The sequence below is a fragment of the Hippichthys cyanospilos genome, chromosome 11 (genome assembly GCF_059441005.1).
Source record: "Hippichthys cyanospilos isolate Australia breed blue-spotted pipefish chromosome 11, RoL_Hcya_1.0, whole genome shotgun sequence".
In the NCBI taxonomy this organism is placed as follows: Eukaryota; Metazoa; Chordata; class Actinopteri; order Syngnathiformes; family Syngnathidae; genus Hippichthys; species Hippichthys cyanospilos.
The window spans coordinates 10,920,643-10,938,045 of NC_142379.1; the positions used below are offsets into that span (position 1 = coordinate 10,920,643).

Consider the following 17,403-nt stretch of genomic DNA (forward strand, 5'->3'; position numbering starts at 1 on the left):
ACTGATTGACTTTTCTCGTGGTTCATTACAGTTTGCAGGCAGGTTATCCTCCCTCAGGGTCTATCTCAAGCTTCCTCTGACCTTCAGACATGGAGTGGATGAACAATTGGACAGACAGGATTGACAAGAGAGAATGAAAGGACTCTTGAATCTTGTACGAAGGACCTCATCAATAAACAAAAGGACAAAAAGGCACGATGCACCTCGTTTCAAATAATATTAATTGTTAGCGTGTTCACTCCGCTGCATGCAACAGTGTGCTCCACCTATTTTGTGAAACTGAATTCCTGCATTTTTTTTTTTTTTTTAACACAGGCCTGATTCAATATTGACTAGACATAATACAAAGCAAAACTTTTACCTCTTTTGCTCACACCTCCATTTTTGTCCACTGTGAGGCAATACCCTCTGTGTCAATAATGCATGCACAAGACTCCCCATCTGGAGTAGCAATATCTTGGAATTTAGAGGTGGTCTTTTAGGATAAAAATAGTCAATAGAATCCAATCTAATACAGGAGCTCTAAAACATTTTACAAGATATGCTGAGTTATACAAAATTCTTGTGACATTATACACAGTGGCACAAAGTGTAAGTATGCCATTGGTGCTCCTTGGCTGGGCTCTACTAATGCATTCCTGACTGGCAGAGTTCACGAGAACTGACTTGTCAAGAGTGACCAGATTTAGTAAGTTATTCAAGCCCAGAGGGAAAGACAAACTTTGAATAAAAGACAGCGCAGTATGCACACCGTGGTTTTTTTTTTTTGTTTTTTGTTTTTAACACTCCAGCCTGTAAAATAAAGATCACCCAGGATGGCAGCAAAAATATAATGTTGGTCTTGTTTCTTTAAGACTCGAACACTATACAATAGTATATGTCTGTATATATATAAATATATATATATGCACACCTGTGCGCTAGTTAGATGATTAAATATAATACATTAATAATAGTAATACTACTCCACCATTTCATGCTGTGAACTGCTTGTCAGCTATATATATATATATATATATATATATATATATATATATATATATATATATATAATGAGTGTGTGTGTGTGTGTATTATATATGCAACACGCACACACCTGTGCTCTAGTTAGCCAACCGAGTGACACAAACAAACAAAGGTCATTTTTCAGTAGTTTATCTCAAAGGTCATTGGATAATGTATCTAAAATGACAAGTGTGATTTTGAGCCCAATTTGGCACTTTGCATTTTCTTCATTTCAGCCACGGTCCAGGTGTAAAATCCCCAATGACAAACTGTGAATGGGGTGTGAATTTTAATTTGAGCATCATTCACAAAAGCGCTGTCCAAGTCTCTAATATGTACTCTAATATGTGCAGATAGTTCTGCTTTTGCATATTCATTTTGCAAGGTGAGCCAAAACTAACAGTCACAGAACATAAACTGTGCAATAATCCTTGGCCTTGTAATAGCTGTACTGCCAAATTATGTATGAGGCATGCTTCGTTTAATCGTTTGCGAGACGCAGTGCTGGAACACACAGCAAATGTGCGCATTCGTCAGCTGAGAACGGGAGAAGGCAAGTCGTACTGTGGTAGGACCAGCCATGAACTTAATTTAAGAGTGCTTTTACATTAGCAGCCTTAGTTCCTTTTAATTGCAGTTCACAGCATCACTTTAATGTGGGCTAAACCATCCGGCTTAAAATAGATAAATAACTGTTTTTGAATTTACATGATATTTCAGTTGAGGTCAGAATTCCTATCGTTGGCCCATTCCAATGGCAATCTAAGCAATCAGGTGTTAACATGATGTAGTAAAATTTTCAGTTTAGTGGCCAGGCAGTTATCAGGTTGCCAACAAACATTTGATTATTTCACCGTGTGACGGAAGATAAAAACACACAACTTTACAATGGTTTGATATCGCTATATCTATTCCAAGCCAATATTCCATTCATAATGTACTGTTATTCTCCCCAACAGAAAGTTGGACCCTAAAGCATGTGTATTGTGTAGCTATATAAAGGCAGCTTGAGAAAACGTGTGTTCTGTTATTTATGCTCCCCTCACTGCCTTTATGAAGTATAACGTAGTTTTTGCTGGTGCCCTCTGTCTGCTGATGTTAGCTGGAGTGCACTGCAGCATTTTAATGGATGCGTTCAGTGTGATTTCTGTTTGGCTGCAACTCTCAGAAACAATATTATCCATAACACAAAGTGGGAGCACGCATTACATCTGGATGCCAAAGCGTGTCAATGTCTATGTTCTCAACGGTAGTTGGTAACGTATAAAATGAAAAGACAATTTACTTTTTGTATTGTTTAAATCACAACTGTACCTAATCACAGTTCCATTTAAACATATAGTGCAACATAAACAGCAATTAAGCATAATAAGGCATAGATTATTTAGCTGTTCTTGTGGTCAGTTTTTTTTCCTGATGTATACCACAGTTAGTCGACTGGGACTCATGATCTGTTTTGTTTCAGAATGGATCATGTTTAGTTTTTTTGCTAGTTTGTGTTTATATTGTGGTTTGGGTGAGTGAAAGGATCAACTAAACCTTACAGTTACTCAAGAGTTACTCCAATAATCAAAAATTACGTTCCAGGGACTAATTGGAAAAAAAACAAAATCTGAAAAAAAAAAAGCGTTTGAAGAGGTGTGTGAGCTCTTAAAGTATTGGATGTTTTGCAAATATTGAGATCATCAGGCAGACTGGAGAACAAAACATATTTTGTTCAGATCTGTGCAGCAATAGTTGAGGATGCCCGTTAACCCTGTTATTCAACAAAGTGAGTATGTTCTGAAAGAACGAACATCCATCCATTTGCACACTTTCAGGCAACTAGAACAAATTAACCGCTCTACCATTCATTTCATTGGTGAAAGATGATTTGAGATGCAGTTTTAATTCACAAATTGTATGAAGACCATGAAAATGAACATAAAAAAAGCCATTTGGCCAGCACGTTTGATCAAGGACTCTAATAAATCAGGAACCCGATGAAAATATTACCATCTGTCACATTTTTGGATCATATTTGAAACTATATTCTTGTCGATGCTCCAGAGACGCCCTGGAGTTATATTATAAAATTAGTTAAATGATGAGGCAGCCTAGGTGTATGTTCTACAACATGCTCTGTAATTCCACCGTTGCCGCTGATGATAATGAGATGGTCCCTTTCGGAGTACTGAACATTTAAATGCCACACTTTAGAAGTGTTGACTTGGGCAAAATGCCATCGCTCTCCATAGACACTGAATCTAGTTGCTGCTTTTGAACACAAAAGCCAGCGGGAGCGAGTAGAGTAAAAGGCTAATTTACAATGTCAACTACGAGACAAGCTCCACTGTTGAAAAGTTTATATATAAAGTTTTCCTAAATATTCCACAATATTACTTTATGCCATTCTAATGTTATCTGCGCGCCCAATAAATACATCTTTAATCAACATTTGATGTCCTAAAACGAATACCCACTCAAGCACACTACATTCTTAAACCCATTAATAATTAAAATAAACATTTTCGTCGTAAACTCCGCAGCCTAATGAAAACGCCAAAACAATTCGAGACTGGCGTGATTAAGAGCTATCCAAATATATTTGACTTGATGCGTATTTATTATGCACAAATTGTCTATGAAAACCAACACATGCGATGATAACAAAATTATGCCTGATTTGAGCTGTGTTTAGGCAGAGTGGACAATTTTCTTAATAGCTTTCAGCATTTTCAGGTCCAAAAGGTTTGGCTGGGTTAAATAAATAAATAAATAAATGAATATTTGGTCAATGGAATGTATTCAAATGGACATAAAAATGGCTTCCTTTGACAGCAAAACCCTTAAAAAAAAATCAGATTTTGATGAAAAATATCAGCTCATTTTTAATCTGTAAGGCACAATTTTACAATTATTGTAATTCAAATTAATGGAATTGCAGTTATTGTGTCTCAGTTTTATGTAATAATGAGTGGAAAAACCAATAAACATTTATCATATTAACATAAGGCGATAATAAAATGTTTCACATCAGAAATCTATTCCCATAATTATTTTAAATTGTAGTGAATATAGAATGCCTTTATTGTCCCCTGTCTATATTGCCATCTTGTAGCTCGATATACAATACAATACAGTAACTTTAAGAAAGTAAGCATTTCTTATAGCAGACTATATATATATATATATATATATAAAATTACAAAAGTAATTGAACCCACTTACTCTAGAACTGGTTGAATATGGTGAATGAGTCACATTAACTCACTACGCCAACTTGAAGGTTTCTGTTTTTTGTTTTCATGAATCATGTAACGCAAGCAATTGTAGTCTGCAACATCAAGCACTCTTTTTCCCACTCGACCAGATTTTGTTCCTTGAGATGAGACACTCTCGAAAACCAGCCAACAAGCAGAGGAGTACATGTGCACCAAAAAAAAAAAAAAAAAAAAAGGCTGCCACATCATGTGGAAACATGGCTTTTTGAAGCTCAGCTTCAAGTTAGATGCATTGTGATTTTTCCCCACACAGCACAGGCCTGCTCCCTCAGATCAGCCATCAGTCATTCACCCTTGTGATTCAAGCTTGGAAAGCCATACACAACATTGATTCCAAGATGGCGGCTGCTTTTGACAATGAGTCCTTTGGGGATTTGAGGATGTTTAATCCTTTCCTCCTGGTATAACTGAGATACTTTCTCAACCCTCTCATTATCTTGTGTTCATAATAAATAAATGGGTGTTTCACATTGACATAGCTGTGATCGCTTTACATGTTTTACAATTTGATCTAGAAATATTTCTAAACTCATTCACTGCCATTGACAGCCATAGACTTAAAAAATCCATTTTTACTGGACTAGCAGTGATGAATGTTAACGTTCAGTGGTGCCTTGAGATACAAGTGACCCAACTTTAAAGCTCTTCAAGATAAGAGCTGGTGTTTGGCCAGTTTGCTTTGAGCTGAGAGCAACAATTTGAGAAACTCAAATTTGCTCACTTCACAGGAAGTGGCAGTTTGACAGCTAGTGAACAAATCTTAAGAAAGACTTTAAGCTGTTTATTGCCACTCCTAAATAAGTTCAAATATAAAACCTAAAGAATCAAATGATAAAATAATAAATAAATTAATTTATACATACAAAATAAATAGAAACGCACATGAAACAACTTGTGTAACTTTGCTAGCACATAATGAGATAAGCTAACAAGTTGTAACTTTATTATGTTAAAACACTTTAACAATGGATATTTGAACACAAATGATATCAGTAAATTACAGCACTTATCATACAAACTCAGATCTTTGGTTGCTGAGTTTTTCACTCTAAACCTGCTAAAGTTATCTATAACCATGTGTTGTTTTGCACTGTCCTGTTTGTTTGAGCTTTGATGGGCAAACGCAAAAAGAAAGGCAAAACTGCAAGCTGTCAGGAAATGGATTTTGAGTTTCATTGTGATGCGACTTTCTTCACACAAATGCTGGATACTGTCTCATTGATGTTAATGATGTAGTCGCCGTATTCTATCTTGAATCCAAAATGTTCTCACTGTGACATTGGACTTTAGAATTAATTGCTTTTATGTCGCTCAGCATTTTGTAAAAGTACAAAGATGGCCGTCAGAACTGTAACTTTATTCATAATGTCAGTTCTACACGATTGGGATGAAAATTCAGGGTTTACTATCTTTCTGGGGACCTTGCAAATGTTGGGCCGTTTTTCGTGGACCTCGCAAGTTCAGACATCTTTTTGAAGGTCAAGACTTTTAGAGTGTAGGTTTGATTCTGAGGGAAGGGTAAGGGTTAGGGCTAGATAATGTGTTGTGACGGTTAAGGTTATGCTTAGGGGTTAAGAAATGCATTATGTCAATGGGATGTCTGGTGTATGTGCGAACCTCTTGACTGAAAACAGAGGGAGCCTAGCTAGCACAACTGAATGTTGATGTCAATTCCAAACCAACATTCAATTATAATGTCCATTTTATTTAACGGACAATAAGTTGATATGGTAATTACAGTGACAAACATATTTCTATAGACAAACAAACTTATTGACTAACATTCACACTTAAGTTTGCATTTGCCCTGCGACTCACTGGCGACCCCGGGAGATTGCTCCAGCGTTTTTGAAAATGACATCCAGTGTAAAAGAGAAAACTGGAGTGTGACTAATACTTGGTAATCCTGGGAAACTTGGGACTTTGTTTGTAACTTGCTTTAGAAATTGCAAGGAAAACCAGTTCAATTTCTAAGTAGAATGACTTTGGCAAAATCCACCATTGTCTTACTTTCAGTGCAACAACAAATGTTTTTATTATATTCCCATTAGCCTTTCCAGCTGTGATATCAAGTATGTGTGTTATTCCTGTCGTTCTCATAGTGAGGAACCAACAAGATAGTCAGGAATGGGGTGCAGGCCATTGAAATGTCGACGCGCTTTCATCCACACGCTGCAGAAATCAATGGTGGTGTAGCAGGGGCATGCGGCGCTCACCTCTTTGTGTTGCACTGCCTCCTGGGAAGTCCAGGAAGCCTGTCTGCTTTAATGAGTACAGTCTATGATGCACACACAATGTTTGACACGGGTGGCTCTGTCCTGTAACCGGTTAAAAGTACAGCCTCCAGAGAGCAAACTAACATCACAGACTATTTCGATCATGCTTTTGCATCCAATGGTGCAGGGATGTACCGCAAATACTTGCTCACCCCTCAGAGAAATCTGTTTTCTTGGACATGGTTGACTTACGTGACCTATATTTTGGTGACAAAATTGTGGAGCTCATGGCAACTCACGTTGCAATTTTAACGTAATGGCAATGTAGTTCCAGCTAAAGAGAAATCTCATTTGCGAGGTGGTTCGCGTTCAAGTTAGCCTTTCAAAACATTTTGCCATGTAGAAAACATTCTTTTTGGTTCCTGGACAACTCGTACTCTTTGAAGCTGGATTAAACTTTTGTTTTCTAAAACGAAATTAAGCAAAAATTAAGCGCATCTGCATCATATGTAAATGTGGAACAAGATTTCTCAAGTGAGCCACCAAGTATGGGGAAAACATGAAACACATCATGTGCTCAAGCTTGACTTTCCAGAGCGGGCTGTAGCACAGACGCTGACAGGAAGCGTATCGATTGCTTTTTATTTATAATATCGATATTGAATTTTAAATCAATTCAAATCATAGTAAATGAGAATCACGATTTTTATGTGATTCTTTTTTTTCCTGGCACACCCTTATTTTTTATTTTTTTCATAAAGACTTTCTACTTCTCTCCTTTTATGTTCCGTTTACTGTCCTCACATGCCAAAAACTGCACTGATATGGTAAATGTACTTTTCGAAGGAACAAAATTACAACTGGAACTACATGAGCGCTTGAACTAACCCAATCTACTGTATCATTAATCTTGACCCTTCAAAAGAAAAGACAAGGAACATTGATTGCAGAGTCAGTTATCTTCTTACAGCTGTCCTCAAGATCCATTAGAGACACTTGATTGTCGGTGAACATTTCCACATGGAATCATCGGACCTCATCACTAACACCAATCTCACAGATGACATCATCTCGGTTAGACTGTTTGACACAATTAATCATAGTTACTATTATTAATCATAATACAGTTGAAAGCAACAATATTTTATACCCGCTTGCACATGCTCGAAGCCATCACGGCTGTTTTTTTTTTTTTTTTTTTAAGAGATGGCAAAACATTCACCAAGGAATAAACAAGGCAACGTCTTGTTAGTCTTTACTCTGACTCAATCGGAATGAATTTGGGCACGGTTCCCTTTCCCTTTCCAACGTGGACAATTAAGCAAATATGTTATATAAATACATGCCAGTCTTAATTCCGCTGATGCGCGTCCTCGATCATCCTTCAATGTTTGTTTTAACGCCAATGAGCAACCGTCGGTGGTTTTTGACTGGTCATTTGGCTTGGATGATGACATATCATTAGCGAGGCTCGCCGTCAGTATCTTGGCAGAGCTCATGATTGTGTCAGAATTGCCGATAATTGTGACTCTCGCTGTGATCAACATTGCCAAGGATTTTTGCTTTCAAAGAGCTTACCCACTCATCGTGATGAATTGGATTTTAATTGACAAAAGTAGCTATTGGTAATGACAAGGCAATAAATCACTCAAGGCCCCATTTGCTGATGCACAGCCGAATCTTTGTTTAGTCCAACCTCCGAAGTCAAACGCTTTAAAGGTAGACCAAAGCTTATAAGGAAAAATAAGCCTTAAATTTTGTATATCATTTATATTTCTAAAAGTATCCACTCATCTGCCGTGATTTATATGTGAATGTAACTGACATTCTCATCCTAATCCAAAGGATTTAATATAACATCACATGGTGGGAAGATAAGAACCAATACTTGAAATGAACATGAAGTAGCTCTTTTAATAACTTGGTTGATGTCACAGTACTTTCAGTGTTTCAATATTGTAATTGGTGAAGATGTTCAGGCGTCTTCATATAGATGACTACGCTAAAGTGCTGCTTCTGATTAGCAAAACGATTATGTTTCGAATTTCAGCTTCTTTTTTTTCTCAAGTCCTGTTGGCTGTTTACAAGGTTTTTTGTGAGTAGAAGACTTTGATTTCTGACCTTCTTAGATGCTTGTTGGACACATTAGTCGATCTGTTTGTGCTTCTGGACAAGAAACAGCACTGAGTGAGCATTAGCGAGCCACATGCCACTCCAAAGGTTTTACTCAAAAGTGTGTGTGCTGTTTTTAAGTTTTACCTTGAATTAGTGTAGAATATCATTTTTTTTTCGTTTAATATGGTGCAAGAGCAAAACAACTTGTCAGCATTCTTGTTTCATCACTGAATTTTTGTATGTTTAACCTGTGGATGGTGGTTTTATTTTTTTATTTTTAATAAGATTGTGGGAGTTTAGCCAAAAATAGTGCTCTGCTCTTAAGGTGTGATTCCCAAGCCATTTCTGGATATTTTTTACATTGCTATGGATATTGATATTTTTTCCTCTTTTTGTGCAATAAAAGTCCCCAAAAGTGGACAAGTACAGTCAACAAAAGATAAAGTGTATGTTTTGTTATTGCAATGACCACAAGAGTTTAAAGTTAGCATGTGAGTGTTAGCTTAGCACTTGCCACTCTAAAGGTAATGATCAGAAGTTACTGTTTTTGTGTTGCTTTAGTGCGCTGACAAAATGTTTATTAGCTGTGTGTGTTTCGTTTGGTTCAAAATGAGTAAAATTTGACATGCCTGTACACAGGTTTCATGATGATGGCTCTTTAAATGATCGCTCGATGATATGAATTGTTAACGTTAGAATTGTTGTTGGATGCGCACCACAGAACTGACTGTTTGACTTTGAAGGATCCTCGATAATCTGCGTGAACCTGTACCCCCGTGGCCATCTTTGTAGCATCACATCCAGAGTCCCTGAGCGAATAGAATAGTAGTCATTCCACATATTCCAAAGGAAGGGACTTTGTTCATCAAACAAAAATACAATAGTCTTATCCAAAGCTACTCCTCAGTTTTTTTCTTTGCAGCACAGCAATGTCTAACAAAGGGGCTGCAGTTGCTGTGATTTCCCCTGACACCTCCTCCACTGTGATGCTACGGTACAGTACCTCTGGTAGAAAAAGACTCTGGTAGTCAAAGTAAGTTCAAACCTGAAGAGAAACCGAAGAGATATATGCACGCACAGACGCGCCATTATACACACACCGAGACATAAAACTTGGTCTTGTAAAGGTTATCTCCCAAGAAACAGAGTAACAGTAAAGGTGACGATACAAGCGTTATATACATTGGTACTGCTCGGGACAAAAAGAGGGCTGAGAGATTAAATCAGCAGCTTAACTTGTTCTCAATTAAATAGTGGAGCACAGTGAGCATTCTCTCCTACTCCATCATGGTAGTGCCTCACGATGTTTAACCCTGCAGTATCTTCTTTGGTCTTTTTGTTAATAACTGGTGACATCGGCCTGGTTGTAGTACAGCTGTCATAAAAGTGTTTCTGGTGTATCGGCAAAAAATACTGTATATCTAGTAAAATGCATATGTCTTAGTTCACATAATTTGAACATGTTCAACAATTGTTGTGCCCCTTGTCCAGTGTTCATTCCTTCTCAGATCACTCAGAAGAAATACATTTTGAAGCTCCATTCTTTCATGATTGAGTGAAATTTGGTTGTTGGATTTATTCATAGCATGCAAAGCCAACATTTAAAACTATTGCTGAGATTGCTACTAAATTTCAAATTCTTTTCTCAGCAATTACTGGTCAGAGTATATAAACAAAAAATAAAAAAAGAGAAAAATCACTGGATAGTGTATATAATAAAGTAACCAAATGTTACTTTTATTTTCTCATCAGAAATTCAAACGTACTTTTATGTTGTAGTAGACAAAAGGCTGCATTTTCTTATATCTGTGTCTTTGACATTGTGTGTGTTCCTTATTTGTTAAACCGAAGAAGAAACATTTGCCCAAAATGTGTATGAGTACTCCGGTTTCCTTCCAGATTCCCCAAAACATTCATAGTCGTTACATTGGACACTCCAAATTGCCCTTAGGTGTGTATATAAATGTAAGTGGTTGTGTGTCTGTGTGCTCTGCAATCGTATGGCGACCAATTCAGGGTATACTGTGCCTACAGCCTAAAGACAGCTGGAATAGGTTCTGGTGCAAATTAATTGAATTTGGACCAGTGCTTCCCTGAGAAAAGGCCATTTGAAAAAAGTGTATATATATATATATATATATATATATATATATATATATATATATATATATATATATATATATGTATATTGATTCTGATTGCAATATCTCCGAAAAAGTTCATCCTTTCCCATGCTATCATAGACCTACACACACAATTTCAGCCAAATCTGACAAATTAAGGTTTCAATTTGGTGAACTGTGATGGACAATGTTAAAACCTATTGCGGGTTGTACAGACTAGTGGATTTGTTGACTGTACAATCTTTAAAATTTGACATAGACTAGTCTGTAAACACATTTTTGCCACTTGAAGCAACAAAGCACTGTAGTGAATGGAACAAGTTCATCATCTTAATTGATTAGAATTATGTTGAATATGCTGCTTTAATAAGTAAGGGATAACCAACAACGGGGAAAAAAAGCCCAAGCATGTAATTTGTTTCAGAAAGAGTCATGTATTACAAATTTATCATGCGGGCTGCAAAAAAACCCCAGAACAGTCCGAAGGTCATCCAGCTCATAGTACCATCACACTCACAGCCGCTGAAAAATAGCCCAAGCAATGTTTGGCCTTGGATGTAGGAAAGCATTATTGTTCAATTATTGTCCATTTTCAGCAAATCGCCATTCATCTAACACAACCCATGAATCTGATCTGTGGTTGGTTGCAGTGGATGATAATAAGCGACCTTTGAGTTATTTCCGTGATCTGGGACACTAATCCTAACTCAAACACAAACAATCAGAAGTGAATTGCTCAGTTTTCCAAGTCAGAGATAGTGAGTGACACGTCTGGTGAAAGAGGTGGGCTCTCAACAGTCAGAAGTCACGGAGAGGTGTGGAAGTGTTGCTGGAGGAAGCAAATGAAAGCGCAATGTGTAGGTGGAACCCACACAGCTCATCCGGACTCAGCTCGGCTTAAGCGGCCCCACATTCGCTTCGGCGCTACGGCCTGTTTGTCGGAAATCTCCACGGAAGGGACACATCAAAGCCAGGGCACGGGGCCACCGTTCGGCTTACACACTTACACAGGCAGCGGCGTCCACGTACAATAATGCGCGCAAACAAAAAGCCGCTGAACACTCCGGCTCCTTTGGCTTGTATTGATTGTTTCTATATTGCTCCTGTTCTCCACTAGCTTCACATAAAAAGGCAGCCTTTACTGGCACAGCATTTAACAGTTAGAAAAGTCCAGCCTGCAGCTAAATTCTATGCGCCACAAAAGCAGTAAAACAAAATGTAAGAGCAGCTTTACAACAAAAACTCATTTATATTGAGGGGGATATGTATTTGTTTGATTAAAAAGCAATAGTTCTTAAGAAAAGGCAGATTGCATCACACTCATGTTTGGCTTGTCTTAATTTGTCATTAATTATTCTCAGGAGATATCTTTGATGCTTTTTCTGTTTTGCTTTACAGTAAAACCGTTCAGGTTGATAAATCCAAAAACCTTTTTCTGATTTTTTTTCTGGTCGGATTGGAGGGCTGAAGTAAAATTTTCTTGCTTAGTTCAATGTTGATCAAGAGATGTAATAGTACAGCAGACAGCCAGGACCAAGATGTGAAGGTGCAGGTTTTTTTTTTATTTCATCTTTCATGCTCATTGTTTTGTTACTGCTTGATGCGAATGCAAACATTGCCATGCATCTGCGTATGTGTGGTCACTGTGTGAGCAGCAATGCACACTGCCAATTCCCCATTTGGTTGGTTCTTTGCAAAAGACACAATTAGGTAAGTCTCTGCTGTGCTGTTAGGTGGCTAAAAAGGCTCATTTTAGCGACCGGTATTCTCTTCGTGAAATGTTAGTCTTATTTCCTTGCCCAATTTTCTCTTAGGTTTAACAAAGTAGTTTAGCTTCCGCACACAGGCTGAAAAATTTAATCGTAGACTAGTCTGGCCTTAGGTGTCAATGTGATGGTTGTCTCTGTCAGTCCTGTAATTGACAGGTGATCAGTTCAAGGTGTACTCTGCTTTTTGGCTCAATGAAACTGGGATAGATTCCAGCCAGCCATGACCCCGAGCAGGATATGTACTTGATAGTGAAAATCAATGAAAGAATACTTCATATACATTCTCATGTTTGCTAGATTGCCACCATTCGTTCATTTAAAAAAAAAGTCAACAGTCAGTTCAACAATCTTGAAATGCACATTACCAAGTTTGTATGTACACAGTTGTAAATATAAATAAATAAATTTTCAGCTAAGGAGCTGTCCACTTTGCCAAGAAAAACTAGTAATTTGACAAACCATTAGAACAATGGCAAGAAAACACGTGGAGGATTGCACTCTAGGAGATTCGTGGCGGACTATGTCAGACGTAGATTTCTTGCCGCTTCCCACAGTGGATTCACCAGCATTCACTAGCACTAGCAATAATGACAAGTAAGCTAGTGGACAGCTCATTCGGTGTCGCACACAAAGTGCACCTAACTTATATTCTTATCTCGCATTACTCCTATCACTGCTAATAAGGGCGAGTAATGACCAGGAACAGTATGCTTCCATCACTCTGTGCGAAAAGAGCAGAAAAGTAGCTCCTCATTTTCTGAGAAATATTTTAAGCACTTCTACTTTTACCATGGAAGATGATTTGCTCCGCCTTTGGTCATTCTTATTTTCCTGGAGAGTGGGTTGACATTTGTAATTTAGTGTGAAATGTGTTGGCGTGTATTTTGGTGCAGACAGTAATGCTTGCTGCCAACTTGAGCAATCCCCTTAATTTTTCATCAAACCTCATCAGTCAGCACACATTTCCATTTGTCATTTTCACAGTCAGAATTGCGTTCCGCGCAGCGTTCGCTAGCATGGCTGTTGAGCGGAGGTCTCGTTAATCAAGCCCCTGGGCCAGACATTGTATTATTATGTCACTCTATGACATATCTCGGAGCTTTTAATGACAACCTCTCTAATTCCTGTTCACAAATCAAAGTAAATGACAGCCACTCAGGTTAACTGACATGTTTTGTGTTTCGTCATTTGAAGACATTGTCTTTGATGATTTGTTACATTGCAACATTTATGAGTATTTCTTTTTAGTTTCCCATGAGCCTTGCCATAGTTTGTATTTTTGCCGCACGTTAAATGAAATACATTGATCTGTAAATCTTCAAGAACAAACACCTTTCAAGGGGATCGTTACGGCATTTGAACATATGCTGTTATTGTTCTCTCGGTCTTATTACAGCTGAGATTTCAATGCAGTCATTGTGTTAAATCTTGCATGGTAGACTAAAGCCACAGTATAGATATCTTTCATTTTATAGTGCAGCGTTTTAGTTGTCTCAGAACATCAAATGGGAAAAAAATGACAGTAAAACCTGCAACATAAAAATAAAGAAGCACAACACAACAAAGACCACCAAGAAAGTACGATTTTTTTCCTGGATTTTCACTTCTCTTGCAACTTTGCTGACTGAAAACTTTCATGAGAGTGTTTATGCGTGTTTGACCACCCATGTGTCATCGGAAATGAGCAGACTGACGGTTTAAATGACCCTTTCCGCTTTGACATTTCCTTCTAATCCGTTCCATTATTAAATTAACAGATGGTGCCAAATAATGTCAAATCTAATATTTCTTCCTCCATCTCTGAATTAATGATCCTCCGTTCTGTGTGCATCTATAACACGCTTGTGCTCATGCGTCACAACATACAGAGTTGAATCTTTATTAGATGCAGGCGTAATTGCAACAATTGTGACAGCTCTGTCATGGCAGAAACATGTTCTGTGTACTGTATTTTTCAGCTTTTTTTACCCTTTGGTTATTCCAATACACTGGATTGCCTTCCTCCTGACTTCTCTGACAATTTGATGGCAGAAAGTAGTCTTTTCTTGGTGTAAAGATGATTGCATCATCATTTTTAGGCTGAGGCAATGGTCTAGTGAAGCCTGTTTGCAAATTTGTTAGAGATTTGAAAACAAATGTGACCCTAAGCCATCATTGGCATATGATTTCATTTTGGTTGTGATATTTTATGTATGTGCTTATGTTTAATGTCTATATGTACAGGTTTTCTCTTTTGCAGTAAGTTTTCTTCTGTTTATATTTCGGAATTAGGTATATTTTACTTTTTCAAGTAATTGTTTGATTTGTATGACACTCATATTTTGAATAAAATGCATTTACTTTACTTTTTTGCCTCATCTAATTACACACCTGTGCTGTATTCACAGTATATACAAGCTTAACAGTTGACAAGAGCAGTTGCTTAGCAACACCTTTGGCTCCCTGTTACCTCCTTCACCAAACGGATATTATTTGAATGCTCATATAATCAAACAGTCACAAGATTTCCATATGGAAACTAACACGTATAGAATATGTCTGGTGTCATTTAATTTTATTTATGATTTTATAAACCTCTTGCAGGAAAGTGGATCCTTAGTAGTGTTAAGTTTAAGGAATTTGAGCTTTTGAGCATAATGTTGAGCGGACGACAAAATGGTGTTATGCTTTGCTTTTCAAAACAAACATGTTTGTTTAGCATCCCTGCTTGTTATTGCTTTCAATAATGTCATTTACTTTTTGTTCCATTTAGTAAACAGCAAGTAAGTACAACAACCCCCCCAACACACTCTTATCTTGAGCTCCTTCCCTTCTTAAGATCACTTGTCACTGGGCTAAAAAAGCCAGTACATCTGGGCACTTGTAATTCAAGGTGCCACCATGCTCTGAAAAAGTTTTCTTTGTAGTCTGCGAAGCAACCTGAAAACTCACTATTCTGTTCCCAAAAAGTTAAAGCACTAGTGCAAGTAGTGTTACAAGTCCTCCCTCATGTCTTATAGGATTAACTGGCTTGATCCTGCCTGGCATTAGTACCACCCTGACTTAATTTAGAGGGTCATTATTCTTTGATGACTGGAAGTTAAAGCTAATCCCAGTCACCCTGGCCTTTATCATGTACGCCAACCCGTGCATACATATCAGCTTTAACAATTAGGGAAAGACATTCACATAGAGGCGATATGGAATGTAATGCAGTCATGTATAGTTTACTTCATCTTACTGACTACTCTTCGGTAGAGGCATTCCGTGTTTCTTTCCCTTTTTTTTCTTTTATTAAGTGTCTTGCATTTGATAGCAACCAAGGATAATTGTTTTACAGTTAATTATTATCTTGCCTTATTATCCAATCAAGAGTTATGGTTTCACACCCATTACGCTTCCTGATGAGGTGCCTATTTAAAAAAAAAAAAAAATGCCTTCCAGCGGTTGCCCTTACATTGCTATTTCTGTTTCTGCTCACGGTTACAGTCTCACATTCGCTCATTAAGATCAAGCCATTTGATTGCTTACGATAAAGGAATGATTAGTTTTGCCAGAATATCAGTTGGAGATATGAAGGTTTTGAAAATATGATGATGGTAAGTCATTGGGCGACACGTTTTTGATGTTAAATACATTTGATGGTGACAGTCGCAAGATGGTTGTTGTGCACTGAGATTAGATTAGCCTCACATCCCAGTAAAGCAATATCTATTAACGTTGGGGTCCGTGTGATGATTAAAGACTTCCAATTTCCCACAGGAATAGATGTTTAAAATTAATTTGCAGCGTTATCGTCACTTTTTTTAAAAAATTTTAACAGCAACATTTTAAATAACATTTAAGTAGCGGTGGGCATTATAGCACCAAAATAAAATGGATTTATTCAGCAATAAATGATGTCCACAATGTTCAAACAACAATAATGTATCCGTGTTGTAAATTAATTTGAAAGTAAAATTAACATTCATATCTTATTTATAAAAGTAGCTATTTATTGCTTCTGCCAGGAGCGACTTCAAAGTTGACCAGGGTATACTAAGCATACTAAGCCATTTGTGTCCATGTATATTAAATCAAGGTTTATTTTGAAGTTGGCCTTCTTACTGTTTTTCCGGTGTGTTTCACTGTCAGCAGTTTAACTGGTGCTGGGATTTGCTCGACATATTTTTTTTTTCTGACCTGTACACTAAAGTGGATATCCTAGGCAAAGAATAAGGCCTCTAGGATTTGTTTCTTTCCTAACCAAGGTTATTGAATTATATGAGGATTTATTTCTGCCCTAGATTTATTGCCCAGCTCTTAAGTATACAAAGGAGTGAACCACTGCAATAGTGTACTTCTGAAATGACAACACCCCTAAAAGACTGTTGTGGAAGTTTTGATCCGAAAAATAAATGATTACAACTCGACATTTTCCTGAAGTTTTCATGTCAAGTTTTCATTTCATGTCATGTCTGTTACACTTTTCACGTTTTCCATTCAAGGTATTCTTTTAATGTGACCAGTTCAACCTCCAATTTTTTTGTAGTGTTTTTTTTTTCATGAAACTTTGTGATGCAATCCATCTCTCATTTTTCATGTCAGAAGTTTAAAGAAAATGCAGCTACAACAACACAAACAAGCACAACGGACTACAGAAGTAGAATATTATTTAAAAGCACCTTCAGAGATTCACCTATAATGAGTTGTGTGTCTAAACGACACTGTTAGTTTGGCTCATACATTGATTAAGACATGAAAGTAGTCCAAGCAAAAGCTGTGAAAATACCTCAGATGTACGATCACACGCAACATTTTTTTTTTTTTATTTGACAAGATTCATACAACCTTTTTATCCATGTGCAAATTAGTTGATGTATAAATGCAGCCTTGAATGTAAGGTGGAGAAACATTCACCCCTTGGCTATGGAACGCTCTGCAGAAATCACAC

At 37.3% G+C, this 17,403-nt stretch overlaps 1 protein-coding gene across 2 annotated transcripts in view; it reads left to right on the forward strand.

The window, feature by feature from the left end:
* The window catches only part of grik4 (glutamate receptor, ionotropic, kainate 4), a 296,763-nt gene that overhangs the window by 81,034 nt on the left and 198,326 nt on the right, over positions 1-17,403 (forward strand). The window lies entirely within an intron of this gene.